This window comes from Mauremys reevesii, linkage group 1 (assembly GCF_016161935.1).
Source record: "Mauremys reevesii isolate NIE-2019 linkage group 1, ASM1616193v1, whole genome shotgun sequence".
Classification (NCBI taxonomy): Eukaryota; Metazoa; Chordata; order Testudines; family Geoemydidae; genus Mauremys; species Mauremys reevesii.
Genome location: NC_052623.1, coordinates 358,069,764 through 358,085,127, shown reverse-complemented (window position 1 = coordinate 358,085,127; position 15,364 = coordinate 358,069,764). Strand labels below are relative to the sequence as shown.

The 15,364-nt window shown below is 49.2% G+C and overlaps 1 long non-coding RNA gene across 1 annotated transcript; it reads right to left on the bottom strand.

The window, feature by feature from the left end:
* Window positions 1-516: 516 nt before the first annotated feature.
* On the bottom strand, window positions 517-14,759 carry LOC120395640. Its single transcript, XR_005592726.1, has 5 exons — window positions 14,699-14,759; window positions 9,860-10,070; window positions 5,503-5,605; window positions 3,557-3,734; window positions 517-1,655 (listed from the first exon to the last, which is right to left on the bottom strand). It is a non-coding gene; the product is annotated as an uncharacterized LOC120395640 (long non-coding RNA).
* Window positions 14,760-15,364: the final 605 nt, after the last annotated feature.

The following is a 15,364-nucleotide window of genomic DNA, read 5'->3' as shown; positions in this document are numbered from 1 at the left end:
GCCCGGGATGAGCGGACCTGACTGTGGCGGGTGCCGTGGTCCCGCGGCTCCGCTTGAGCTGCTCAACCGGAGCCGTGGGAAGAGGGGACCCGCCGCAGTCATGCCTGCAGCAGGTCCGCTCGTCCCGGGCTCCAGTGGACCTCCCGCAGGCATGACTGCGGAAGGTCCGCCGGAGCCAAATGCCGCCCCCCAGGGAAAGGGCCGCCCCATGCGCCTGCTTGGCGCGCTGGGGTCTAGAGCCGCCCCTGGTGGCACATGCTAGTTTAGTCTCCTGAGGGCTGTAATACCTTGGTCTGTTTCAGTTGTTGAGTTTAGTGTGCGGGTGCTGGGGTCCTGGATAGACTGTAGGTCAGACTGGACCTGGTCTGGCCTTTAAATACTATGAGACGGCTACAAAAAACGTGTCAGCCGTTGGGCTGTTATGTTAAGAACCGGGATGTAGGCAGCCTGACCTACTAGTCAGAGCAGGGGTCAGGTCTAGTGGGCAGAGCAGGCATCCAGGTTGGAGAACGAAGCCAAGGGTCAGCTCCAGAATCAACAGTCAGAACCAGGCATCGCAGCTGAGGGTCAAAGTCGAGGCCAGATGCCAAACAGCAGGAGCCAAGGGTCAAGCCTGAGTCAAGGTCAGAGGCCGGGTAGGAGCCAGGATTGGAGGTGAGGATAAAGGCAGGAGGAAAGGTAAGGATCAAGTGCAGAACAGAAGCAAAGGCGGGAGTAGGGCAGCAGCCGAGCAGGAACAGGACTGGGCGCAGGAGGCAGGCGCAAGCAGGGTCCAACGCCACCACAACAGGAAACCACCTTGTTGCTCAGATAAACTTCCTGTTCCATTCTCCTCCTGGCTTAAATCGAATCGGTGGAGCCAGGCGAACCTCCAATCAGAGCCCCCATGAGTGGGGTCTTGGCTCGGACAGCTTCCCAGTCCCCTGGTTTCACTAGCCAGGATGTAGCAGCTGTCTAGGGACTCCCAGGCCTGGGATCAAGAGCCAGGCCATCACCTCTTGCTGTGGGGAGACCAGTGCCGATCATGCTAACCAGTAGAGTCTCATTGTTGACTTGTTGCCCCCAGGCTGCCCTGGGTTTTGATTCTGAAAACAGTCACCTTAAGTTAGAGAATCGCCAGGAGCTGCCCTTGTCATTCCAGGGAGTTTTGTTCACTCTCTCTGCTCTGTTGTCCTTGGTCCTTCTGTTGGTTTCTTCTTTTCCATCATCCCTTTTTATTTCTTCACCTCCCTTTGCTGTCCTGAACACTGTTCTTCTCAGATAGTACCTGGCTTCTTGTAACTCCCCGCTGCCATGGATCTGTTCCCTCCACAAAGGGGCTCATGCTGACCGCCACTGTCTCCTTCTCTCGCCACACCTACCCAGTTCCCAAATTCCTCTGTGCCCAGACGCTCCACCTCCTCTTCTAGCCAACGGATACCATCCACAGTGCTCAGCACACGTTGGGTGACAGTCACTCTCTTGGCAGAGAGTCAATACAGGGCCTAGACACTGCTATAATCTCACAAGGTCCATGCACCACTTTAGAGGTGCATAGACCTTATGCTAGACCTATGGATGAGGAATGAATTCCCCCCACATCTGAATAGCCATCGAGCATGTATGACAGTTACCCCTCCAAGGCACATGGGGAAACCGCCGCTGGAATTCAAGCCCTGTTTGCCAGATAGAGGAAAGGACAAAAATTACTCCGGGAGGAAATCTTACATCTGAGCTCCTAAAGAGTGATCAGAGCTAGCGTCTGTCAGTGTCCCCTCGATACTGCGACCATGATTCATTATGTGCTTCGTCACTTTGTTATTAAGAGCATGCCTGCAGCTGTGCAAACACGGGGGCCGAATTCAGACAGGAGTGTACGGGAGAGTGCTGATTTATACCGTCTCCCAGCAGCTCACTCCAACCTTAGACACCAACAGATTCACCTCTGCATCTATCTAGCTTAGCCAAGAGACGGTCAAGAAGGGCCATAGATCCATAGCTTTTAAGGCCAGAAGAGGCCATTATGAGCACCTCATCTGACCTCCTGCACCACACAGGCCAGAGAATCTCAGCCAGGAAATGCTGCATCAAGCCCATAATTGCTGTTTGAGCTAGAAGGACATCCAGCCTGGATTTACAGACTGCAATCCACCATGGCCCGAGGTAGGTTGTGCCAGTGCTTAACTGGACAGTCTATAAGTACCTACATGGGGAGGAGACTTCAGAGACCAGAGGGCTCTTCAGTCTAGCTGAGAAAGGCAAAACGGCTGGGAGCCCGAGCTAGAGAGATTTAGACTAGGAACAAGGCCCAGATTTTTAACAGTGAGGATGATTAACCATTGGAACAATTTACAACCTAAGGATGTGGTGGATTCTCTCTCACTTGCTACCTGGACATTAAGACTTGCTGCCTCTTTCTACACGACCGGCTCTAGCTCAGCCAGAAGTCCTGGGCTTGATACCGGAACCCCGGAGGGAAATTCTCCAGCCTGTGCGATGCAGGAGGTCAGACGAAATGTTCAGAATGGTCCTTTCTCACCTTAAAACCCAACAATCTGGCTCATGGTCTCTAAACCCGATGACTTCTAAGCCATGGGTATTCAGGACCCAGACTGCCAGCGCCTTCTGCCTGGGGGGGAGTGCGCTAGAAATACACAGGCAGGACCAGATATTCAGAAGAGCTGAAGACCAGATTTCCAAGCACTCGGTGCTCACAATTGGAGCTGTTTAGACACCTAAATAAGGCCTGGATTTGCAAAGGGGCTCGGCAGTGAACATGACCCCAACAGGCTGAGCTCTTTGGATGATCTGGCCATAGAAACGCAGACTGGATACATAGAGAATATTGTAATTATTAGCATGGACACAATGCTGCCTGCCCCAGCCTGTGCAGTAAGTAATCAGGTCCTCCCAGATCACTCCTTGCCAGCCTGGTGCCTGGCACAAATGTGTCACTTCTGAATCTGTATACTAAGCATGCACACACACAACCCTGTGTAGTTTAATACACTTTTCTTTGTATCTGTGCAACCTCTTGCATCCAAGTATCTCAGATCACTCCCTGTTACCCCAGGAGCTACAACAGTCACAGTATTTCCATGCTACATCCAGGGAAACTGAGGCACAGACAGGGGGAAGGAATTTTCCCGAGGCCACATATGGAGTAATGGCAGAACGAATAATAGAAGCTAGCAGTCCTGATTTGTAGCTTGTCCCCACCTGGGATAGAACCCAGAAGTCCTTAGTCCCCAGCCCTGTGCTCTGACCTCTGAACATCACTTCTCTCCCAGAGCTGGGTCCAGAACGCAGTAGTCCTGACTTGCAGCCCTGTGCTTTGACCACGAGACATCACTCTCCTCCCACATAATTGTATGGTGAGTTTTTTCAGTGATGTGCACCCCTGTCCACCAGGGATTTGGCTGAAGGCCAGCCAAGTTCTCCCTCACTTGTGAGCCAGTCTACATTTGAACTCAGGCCTCCAGACACAGAAAGCTTTCTGTGCTCACTCCCCACACTCATCCTCTTCCCTATGTCCCTGCAGCCCCCACTAGCCCCTTGCTTGCCCTGTGGAACTCACCTGCCCATGAATGCCCACCCCAGCGGCAGGTCGAGCCCCTGTCGACGTCACCGTGGATAAGCACTTTCTCCTTGGTGGGACCTGGCAGAGGTGGAGGTGAGCTGTTGCCACGTCCAGTGTCCTTTACACTCTGAGTAATACACGAAGCTTGTTTATGAGGCGTCATTTCAGTGCATTACTAAACCAGGGGGCATAAATGTTTAATGTCAAGTGCTGACATTTTAATACCGCTTGGAGTGATGCATTTGACCAGTAATCCCAAAACAGCCCCCCTGGGGTGGGGCAGGGGAGGAAGGGAGCTCTGAAAGGGGGAGGGAATGGGGAGGGCTGGCAAGAAGGAGAGAAATGACTTTTGGGATGAGAACGAGGACAAGACCAGTAACTTTAACTCTGGTGAAAGGTGGTGGCTTGTCAGCCCCGGAGACTGGGCACCCTGCTACAGCTCAGGCAACAGCCGTACAAGCTTCTCCCAAGCCCCGCTCTGCCCCCACATCTCAACCCCGAACTGGACTTACCAGCTGCTGCGGTGATGGGGGCCAACAGCAGAACCTCGCAGAGAGTCGGGGCAGTGTGAGGTTCAGGCCCAATGGCCCCGTCAGTCGTTGGCCTCCATGGTATTTGTAGCGGTGGAAATAACGTTCTGAGGCTTCTCTGGCCCAAGATACGCATGCGAGCCATTGAACGGCCGATAGACGGTGCCTGACATGGGCCGCATTGGCTGTTGTGAGGGAAATGCTGTCTCACAGCTAGAGAGGTAGCAGCGGGGTTCACTATCAAAATCTCTGCAGCAAAACCAGTCAGCATCCCCATGCCTTCGCGGCTGACCATCCCAGTCCCCAAGGATCTTCCAATCTCATCCCAGCGGTGGGATCCTCACCGCACAGACGGCCTGTGGGCCTTCCTCCTCTTCAGACCCCTTCCTCGCTTCCCCGTCTGCCATTGCATCCATGGCGAGAGTCTTGCCAAAACGCCACATAACTGCCCGCCCGCCGCCTGCTCCGCCGACGAGCCCTGCTTTGTCAGCCTGTTACATTGACGCCCGCAGGCCTTCTCCCACAGGGCCCCTGCTCCAGCCCCATTTCCCTTCCTCGGAAAGGCCCACCTCCCCCACGCTGTTTCTCATGCATCAAGCTGCCTTGTACAGAGCTGCCTGTCGTTGCCCCCCTTCCCCTGATGCTCCCTATCTGTGAGCTCCCCGGGCCAGGGACCACCCTGTCCTGAATGTCTGGGAAGTGCCTAGCCTGTGTTGCAGCCGAAGAAGTGAGCTGTAGCTCACGAAAGCTCATGCTGAAATAAATGTGTTAGTCTCTAAGGTGTCACAAGTGCTCCTGTTCTTTTAGCCTGTAGCAGGCACTGCCATAAATAAGAGGAGATTCTGCAGCCCAACCTCTCTTATGGTGCTGGCCCATTCACTTACAGTGGGCATCATTCCTGGTGGGTCTGTGGCCCAGTAACTACCTTTCTATAGTAGCTAGAAGGGTTTGAGGGAGGACATCTAGGGCCAGCCCCTCCCCAGCCCCAGCCCTGCTCCGGTCCCACCCACAACCGTATCCCTGGCTCCCGGCCCTGCACCAGCCCCTAGCCTTGGCTGCTGGCTGCAGCTCTGCTCCTGGCCCCAGACCACCCCCAGCTGTGGCCCCAGCCTGGGCCCTCTTACCCTTGTCCACGTCCCTCCATGCGGAGCCCACTCCCAGCCCTGGTTCCGGGGGGGGCAGAGGGGGTGTAGACAGGTGTAAGGGGGGGATACCCTCAAATGTTTGGGGATCGCTGATCTAGGGTTTCAAGGTAAATCTTAAAATCTCAGACATAGTAAATGGGAGCAGGAGAGGTAACTCTGGCAAGAGAAATGAGAAAGGTTCCTGTACTAACCCCCCAACTCATCCTCTCCCACATCCCTGGACCACCCCCACTAGCCCCTTGTTTTTCCTATGGTCCCTGGAGCTCACCTGCCCATGAATGCGCTCTGGGAGGGGTTTGCCCACCCCAGCTGCAGGTCGAGCCCATCTGGTAAGGCTGAGAGGATGGAAGATGATTAAATACAGGTAGGATCTGATGAGAAACAGTCACATGAAAAAAAGTCCAATTCAATTACATCACGTAATGGCAGACAGCTAAAAAAATATTGAAGTGCTTATGTACAAATGCTAGAAGTCTAAATACTCAGCCAGGTGAATATGAATGCTTGGTATTAAATGAGACTATTGATATAAATGGCAACACAGAACTGAGGAAAATCAATGGGACACAGTAATGCTAGGGTACAAAACAGGTCATGCCGGTGGGGGAGTGGCACTACATGTGAAAGAGAGCATAGAGTCAAATGAAGTAAAAATCTTAAATAAAACTAATTGTACATAGAATCTCTATGGATAGTAATTCCATGCTTGAATAATAAGAATATAGAATAAGAATATAGAATATAGCAGTAGGGCTATATTACAGATCACCTGACCAGGATGGTGATAGTGACTGTGAAATGCTCAGGGAGATTAGAGAGGCTATTAAAATAAAGAACTCAATAATAATGGGGGATTTCAACTATCCCCATATTGACTGGGAACATGTCACCTCAGGACGGGATGCAGAGATAAAGTTTCTTGACACCTTAAATGACTGCTGCTTGGAGCTGCTAGTCCTGGAACCCACACGAGGAGAGGCAATTCTTGATTTAATCCTAAATGGAGCACAGGATCTGGTCCAAGAGATGAATATAGCTGGACCACTTGCTAATAGTGACCATAATATAATTAAATTTAACATCCCTGTTAGGGGGGCCGACACCAAAGCAGCCCACCATGGTAACATTTAATTTCAGAAAGGAGAACTACACAAAAATGAGGAGGTTAGGGAAACAGAAATTAAAGGGTTCAGCATCAAAAGTAAAATTCCTGCAAGCTGCATGGGAACTTTTTAAAAACACCATAATAGAGGCTCAACTTAAATGTATAGCCCAAATTAAAAAACACAGTAAGAGGACCAAAAATGTGCCACTGTGACTAAAAAAACAAAGTAAAAGAAGCAGTGAGAGGCAAAAAGGCCTCCATTAAAAAGTGGAAGTTAAATCCTATTGAGGAAAATAGAAAGAAGCATAAACTCTGGCAAATGAAGTGTAAAACTATAATTAGGAAGGCCAAAAAAGAATTTGAAGAACAGCTAGCCAAAGACTCAAAAAGTCACAGCAAATATTTTTTTAATTATCTCAGACTCAGGAGCCTGCTAAACAACCAGTGGGACCACTGGACGATCGAGATGCTAGAAGAGCACTCAAGGAAGATAAGGCCATTATAGAGAAACTAAATGGATTCTTTGCATCAGTCTTCACGGCTGAGGATGTGAGGGAGATTCCCAAACCTGAGCCATTCTTTTTAGGTGACAAATCTGAGGAACTGTCCCAGATTGAGGTGTCATTAGAGGGGCTTTTGGCACAAATTGATAAACTAAACAGTAATAAGTCACCAGCACCAGGTGGGATTCACCCAAGAGTTCTGAAGAAACTCAAATGTGAAACTGCAAAACTACTAACTGTTGTCTGTAACCTACCATTTAAATCAGCTTCTGTACCAAATGAAGGGAGGACAGCTATTGTGACACCAATTTTCAAAAAAGACTCCAGAGGTGATCCCGGCAATTACAGGCTGTGATGTTCCCCTCTGGTGTTATCCGGACCAGTGATCTGCTAGGTCACTCCAATCCGCGACTCTGGGAGCCAGCCTGACCCTGCTCTGCTGTGAGAACCCCACTCCTGGGCTGGTCACGCACAGCCTCTAGCATGGAAGCTGCTCCTTGAATTGTACAACCGAACGACACTAGCCAATATCTCCGGTCCCAGACTCAGTCCTAGGAACCTCCGTCTTGCAGTGTGCAGCTATCCCCGCTAGACGCTGCAAGCTTACACAAGTTCATCAATTTAACAAAGAAATTGATATGTACCAGGCTTATTATCCCGAGGGGAGTCTCTGACACGCTTCAAACCAAACACACTGCTTCAGGTAGAACAAACAAACTAATTTATTAACTATGAAAGATTGACTTATAATCACTTAAAATCTAAGCATAACAAGTCGGATTTGGTCAAATGAAACAAAAGCAAAACGCATTCTAAGCTGATCTTAACACTTTCAGCCCTTACAAACTGAGATGCTCCTCACCACAGGCTGGCTGGTTGCCCTTCGGGCAGGCTCTCCCCTTTGATCAGTGCCTCAGTCGCTTGGTGGTGGTGGTGTCTGTAGGTGGAGGTGGAAGAGAGAGGAAGAGCCTGGCAAGCGTCTCTCCATTTTATCATGTCCTTTCTTCCCTCTTGGCTTTGCCCCCCACCCCTTCAGAGTCAGGTGAGCATCACCTCATCACCAGGGCCGGTGCAAAGATGTTTCATGCCCTAGTCGAAACTTCCACCTTGCGCCCTCCCCACCCCCCGCCCTGAGGCACCCCCCCACCACGGCAGCTCCCCACCCTCCACCCTGAGGCCCCCCCCTCGCCCCAGCTCACCCCTGCTCTGTGCACGAGCACCCTGAGCACGCTGTCACTGCTTCACTTCTCCTGCCTCCCAGGCTTGCGGCGCCTAAGCTGATTGGCGCCACAAGCCTGGGAGGCAGGAGAAGTGAAGCGGCCATGGCGTGCTCGGGGAGGAGGCGGGGCAGGGGTGAGCTGGGGCAGGGAGTTCCCCTGTGTGCCCCCCCCCACGTGCTGCAGGCGGCTCTCCCCGCGCTCCCCTGCCCCAGCTCCCTCCGCCTAAATGCTGGCAGCCACCGGGGTGGCCAAAGATCCGGCCACCACGGTTGCTGCTGAAGAAAATGGCGCCCCCCCAAATCCCAGTGCCCTAGGCGACCGCCTAGGTCGCCTAAATGGTTGCACCCGCCCTGCTCATCGCAGTCCCAAACTGACCAAGGGAAGAGTCCAACAGATCCTTCTGTTACTGCCTAGGCCAGAGTCCTTTGTTCCTCTGAGGCTGGGTTTGTCCCATCCATGCCCTGATGAGGTGTGAACTGCCTCTTTGCTCTTGGAGAGTTTTTGCCTGGGCTTATTTTAAGCCATGAAGACACATTTTCAGCCTCATAACTATATACATGAAATTATAACCTATAACATTACTATAATAACAGTTACTATAACATCGCTATAACAATGCTCAGTACATCATAAGCCTTCCGAAGCCACCCAACATGACAAACTGCATTAGATATCACACAATCATATTATAAGGATGAACATGGGGGTGCTGGGTGTTCCCCTGAGGTACAGAGTGTCATACAGGCCAGTAAGCCTGACTTCAGTATTGGGCAAATTGGTCGAAACTATAGTAAAGAACAGAATGATCAGACACATAGATGAACACGATTTGTTGGGGAAGAGTCAACATGGTTTTTGTAAAGGGAAATCATGCCTCATCAATCTACTAGAATTCTTTGAGGAGGTCAACAAATATGTGGACAAGGGTGATCCAATGGATATAGTGTACTTAGATTTTCAGAAAGCCTTTGACAAGGTCCCTCATCAAGGGCTCTTAAGCAAAGTAAACAGTCATGGGGTAAGATCCTCTGATGGATCAGTAACTGGTTAAAAGATAGGAAACAAATAGTCGGTTTTCAGAATGGAGAGAGGTAAATAGTGGTGTCCCCCAGGGGTCTGTACTGGGCCCAGTCCTATTCAATATATTCATAAATGATCTGGGAAAAGGGGTAAACAGTGATGGCTAGATGGCCCATTGGTCTGACCCAGTGTGGCCGTTCTTTTGAGAATCTGAATTTCTGCTGGGCAGAAAACTGGCATCTTTTCCTGAGACCTGCCAAGGATCCTGGCAGAAACAAAGATGCATCTTCAGATCTTTATAGTGGAAAGAGAGGTGAGCCCTGTGGTGACTGGGGAAAGGAATGAGTGGGTGGAGCTGAGCAATGGACAACAGGAACCCTTTCCTAATGGAGAGACCTACTGGGCTGTGGAATCACATCCAGGGGTATGATGGGACCCCCACTGCTAGAGTCACTCCGGTGCACTGGGGAAGGAGGTGCTGTAAATACACCTCCACTGGTCGTGGGAGATGGGTGGGATAGGACTCTAGGCCTGATTCACAGATGCCTTGCACCATCATTTACACCTGTATAAAGTGGGTGTGAAACGATCCAATCAGAACGGTAGCATTTTACACACTTTGCACTGCTGCAAATGATGCAAAGCAACAGAGCATCAGATTTGCATCCCCGCCACCCCCACCCCTACACACTTCATCTCTGATCCATGCACCTGCGGGGCCTGCTGCTAGTTTTCCGTTCCCCAGCCAGAGCTCTCCTTTGTCCCACACTCACTTACTCTGTTCTTTAGCCACCGAGGATCCCACCTGGCAAGGGTGTTAAATCTGTCTCAGCTCCTGGTGCTGCAGCACCTGTACATGGGACTAGGAACGGGCTTTGTTTCCCAGGGCCATCACTGAGGTTCTCCTGTCTAGTTCAAGGGCCACATGTCCCAGGAGACCTACTGCCAAGTTCATCCCCATGGCACCGGATTCGGCAGAACAGAGCCCCTGGGAGAAAGAAGAGGAGCATCAGAAAGTGCTTGGGCAGGTGGAGATTAAATTACAGGAATAGGCAGAGAGACGTCAGATTTACAAGCAGGTTTACTCCCAGCTGGGCTGCTCCACCAGCCTGAAACAAACTGCTGTGAGGCATGAACAGCCCCATTCATCGGAATGGATTGTTGACTCTGAAACCTAAGGAGGACAAGCTGGAATATATTGAAAACTGAAACTGCAGGCAGCCTAAAATGAGCTGGATGTAAGAGCAACAGAAGCAATGCCAGGGATGTGGTGCTCAGTTTGTCACTGACAGCCACATTTCACTCAATAAAAACCTGGGTTTTCTACACCTATATGGTATTGCCACAGAATCCTCCAACGGAGGCTACAGGTAGGAGCCTCGGCAGAGACAGATGCATCCTGGAGGTGAATGCCTGGCTGCGAGCATGGTGTCGCCAGGAGGGCTTTGGCTTCCTTGACCACGGGATGCTGTTCCAGGAAGAAGGACTGCTAAGCAGAGATGGGGTCCAGCGACGGAGGAAGGGGAAGAGCATATTTGGCTACAGCCTGGCTAACCTCGTGAGGAGGGCTTTAAACTAGGTTCGACTGGGGCAGGTGACCAAAGCCCACAGGTAAGTCAAAAGCATGGAGACCTGGGAGAAGGGTCAGAAGGGGGCGGGGGGCGGCATGGGCTGTTATAGCAGGAATAAAAGAGAGACAAGACAGAACTGGGTGAGAGGGAAAATCAAATCAGTATCTTAGATGTCTGTATACTAATGTGAGAAGTATGGGGAAAAAGCAGGAAGAACTCGAAATGCTAATAAATAAACACAACTAGGACATAATTGGCATCACAGAGACTTGATGGGATAATACGGATGACCGGAATATTGGTATAGAAGGGTACAGCTTGCTCAGGAAGGACAGGCAGGGAAAAAGGGGGGAGGAGGTATTACCTTATATGTTAAAAATGTATACACATGTACTGAGGCTGAGATAGAGATAAGAGTCAGACTTGTTGAAAGTCTCTGGATAAGGATAAAAGAGGTAAAAAACAAGGGTGATGTCATGGTAGCGGTCTACTCCAGACCACCAAACCAGGAAGAAGAGGTGGGTGAGGTTTTTTTAAACAACTAACAAAATCACCCAAAGCACAGGACCTGGTGGTGATGGGGGACTTCAACTCCCCAGACATCTGTTGGGAAAATAACACAGCAGGGCACAGATTATCCAGTAAGTTCTTGGAATGTATTGAGACCATTTTTTATTTCAGAAGGTGGAGAAAGCTACTAGGAGAGAGGCTGTTCTAGATTTGATTTTGACAAATAGGGAGGAAGTGGTTGAGAATTTGAAAGTGGAAGGCAGCTTGGGTGAAAGTGATCGTGAAATGGTGGAGTTCAGGATTCTAGGGAATGGTAGGAGGGAGAACAGCACAATAAAGACAATGGATTTCAAGAAGTCAAAGTTTAGCAAACTCGGGGAGTTGGTAGGTAAAATCCCATGGGAGCAAGTCTAAGGGGAAAAACAACTGAAGACAGTTGGCAGCTTTTCAAAGAGACGTCATTAAGGACACAAGAGCAAACTATCCACTGCATAGGAAGATAGGAAGTATGGCAAGAGACCACCCTGGCTTAACCAGGAAATCTTCAATGATCTAAAACTCAAAAAAAGAGCCCAACAAAAAGTGGAAGCTTGGTCAAATTACAAAGGATGAATATAAACAAACAACACAAGTTTGTAGGGACAAAATGAGAAAAGCCAGGGCACAAAACGAGATCACACTAGCTAGGGACATAAAAGGAAACAAGAAAACATTCTACAAATACATTAGAAGCAAGAGGCAGACCAAGGACAGAGTAGGCCCGTTACTCGATGAGGGGGGGGGAAAGACAATAACAGAAAATGTGGAAATGGCAGAGGTGCTTAATGACGTCTTTGCTTTGGTTTTCACCAAGAAGGTTGGTGGCAATTGGACGTCTAACATAGTGAATGCCAGTGAAAATGAGGTAGAATCAGAGTCTAAAATAGGGAAAGAACAAGGTAGATGTCTTCAAATCACCAGGGCCTGATGAAATGCCTCCTAGAATACTCAAGGAGCTGACTGAGGAGACATCTCAGCCATGAGCGATTATCTTTGAAAAGTCATGGAAGACGGAGACATTCCAGAAGACTGGGAAAGGGCAAATCTAGTGCCCATCTATAAAAAGGGAAATAAGGACAACTTGGGGAATTACAGACCAGTCAGCTTAACTTCTGTACCCGGAAAGATAATGAAGCAAATAATTAAACAATCAATTTGCAAACACCTAGAAGGTAATAAGGTGATAAATAACAGTCAGCACGGATTTGTCAAGAACAAATTGTGTCAAACCAACCTGATAGCTCCTTTGATAGGGTAATAAGCCTTGTGGATAGGGAATAAATGGTAGATGTGGTATACCTTGACTTTAGTAAGGCTTTTGATACTGTCTCACATGACGTTCTCATAAACAAACTAGGGAAATACAACCTAGATGGAGCTACTCTAAGGTGGGTGCAAATCTGGTTGGAAAACCATTCCCAGAGAGTAGTTATCAGTGGTTCACAGTCATGCTGGAAGGGCATAACGAGTGGGGTCCCACAGAGATCAGTTCTGGGTCCAGTTCTGTTCAATGATTTAGATAATGGCATAGAGAGTACCCTCATATTGCCCTACGATGGACACCACAAGGAAGAAGGAGGAGAGGTAGACCATTGGGGACGTGGCGAAGGACCATTGAAGAGGAAATGAAAGCATGGGAATGAAGTGGGATGAAATTTGCTGCCTCGCTCAAGAACGAAATGAATGGAGGAGAATGGTTGACGTCTTATGCTCCACTGGGAGTGAATAAGAGGAAGAAGAATAGAGAGTACACTTATAAAATTTGCAGTCAATACGAAGCTGGGAGGGGTCGCAAGTGCTTTGGAGGATAGGATTAAAATTCAAAATGATCTGGACAAACTGGAGAAATGGTCTGAAGTAAACAGGATGAAATTCAATAAGCACAAATGCAAAGTGCTCCCCTTAGGAAGGAACAGTCAGTTGCACACATACAAAATGTGTAATGAGCCCCTAGGAAGGAGCACTGCGGAAAGGGATCTGGGGGTCAGAGAGGATCACAAGCTAAATAGGAGTCAACAGTGTGATGCTGTTGCAAAAAAGCAAACATCATTCTGGGCTGTATTAGCAGTAATTCTTCCCCTCTACTCTGCGCTGATTAGGCCTCAGCTGGAGTATTGTGTCCAGTTCTAGGCACCACATTTCAGGAAAGATGTGGACAAATTGGAGAAAGTCCAGAGAAGAGCAACAAAAATAATTAAAGTTCTAGAAAACATGATGTATGAGGGAAGATTGAAAAAACTGGGTTTGTTTAGTCTGGAGAAGAGAAGACCGAGAGGGGACATGAGAACAGTTTTCAAGTACATAAAAGGTTGTTACAAGGAGGAGGGAGAAAAATTGTTCTTCTTAACCTCTGAGGACAGGACAAGAAGCAATGGGCTTAAATTGCAGCAAGAGTGGTTTAAGTTGGACATTAGGAAAAACTTCCTAACTGTCAGGGTGGTTAAGCACTGGAATAAATTGCCCAGGGAGGTTGTGGAATCTCCATAATTGGAGATTTTTAATAGCAGATTAGACGAACACCTGTCAGGGATGGTCTAGATAATACTTAGTCCTGCCTTGAGTGCAGGGGACGGGACTAGATGACCTCTCGAGGTCCCTTCCAGTTCTATGATTCTAGGAACTTGGCCATGGGATTTAGGTCTAGCCTGAGTATGCAGGAGCCTTAACTATTGGGGTAGTTTGCATCTAATGCAATGTGGGTCTATACAAGTACAGAAAGGCAAACCCACTCTCCTGTGCAGAACCAGGGAAAACAGCTCAGGTGGTAGCTCTCTGATAACCTGTCTCTCCTTTGATTTTAGAGCAATGGAAGAAGCGGGGAGGGAAAGGAAAGGATGTGGGAACCATAGCTGGAGAGGGAGAGCGAATGGGGTCATGGGAGGGGGAAAGGAAGTGGATTCAAGGGAAGGGGGGAAAGGGATTATACAGAGGGGAAGGGAAATGCTGCAGGGCTTGGCTTAAATTCAACCACAGCTGTCTGGAGCGGAGCTCTGGTAACTTTTTCTCACCTGTGGGGCAGAAGCCCTGAACCCCTACATCCCCCCAAGCCCCGGCGCACTCCCACCCCACAGATGAAGCCCTGAATGGGTGGGAACATGGAGGGCTCTGGGAAATACTATGTGAGAATTTAAGCCCTGCTGCAGGGGGTCAGGAGGAGAGTAGGGTTGAGTGCAATGAGAGGGGGAAGAGATTACATGGAGGGGGAACCGGAGATGCAGGCTATTTGGAGGTGAAATGGGGTTGTATGGAGGCAGAGAGGGTGAAAGGGGGTGTATGAAGCTATAGAAGGATAAGGGGCTATAGCAAGATGGGGTGGGGGAAGGCTGTAACAGCGGGGGAGAGTGAAGCTAATGACACCTGAGGACCCCAGGCCTCCTGCCTGTTGAGATGAGTTCCTGTCTGCATCCTGTAAAACTTGCCCATACCGGTATTGCCCTGGCCTCTTCTTTTGTCATTCAGTGTTGAACGCATTCTAACACAATATGCATTTCCTCACCTTTTGGGGGCGAAGCCAGACTTTAAGGCACCTGCTCCCCTACTTGGTGTAAACTTTGCTTGTGCCAATCAGAAACGAACACAAACAGGTTTTGGGCCCCGTCCCCTATGACACTTCTATGATGTCATAGTTGGTACTTTAGGCCAGCCTGCCATGTGCAGGCAGGGAGAGGAGAAAGAAAAACGAATCCTGTGTATCCTGTGTACACCCGTAACCAAGCCTGATCACCTCGAAGCCTCTCTCTCAGCTCACGTGTTTCAAACAGAGTTTCTACGTTTGCCGGTCGTTATGCGTTGGTTTGTATTTGTAAGTATCAGTTATTACTAAATGCTGCATCTTTGTTTATAAATATTGTTAATAGATATTTTAGTCATTGTGTGTTTTAAGTTTCATTAACTCTATTAGCTAATCATACGCTGCTCCCTTACCCCTTGTAATTATCCCCAATAAAACTTTAAATTGATTAATTTTAGTGTGTGTGTGTGTGTGTGTGTCTGCAGTTTGCATCGTGACCCACACTCTCCTTGCATCCCTTACCAATACAGTCTGTTGCCACGTGCAGCCTGGTAAATAACAGGCCTGCATTTTCTTTCGCCCCTGCGAGTCCGTGGCAATCTTCACTGCCCTGGCTGAGAGCTGGGAAGAAGCCCCTCAGGATTCATCACT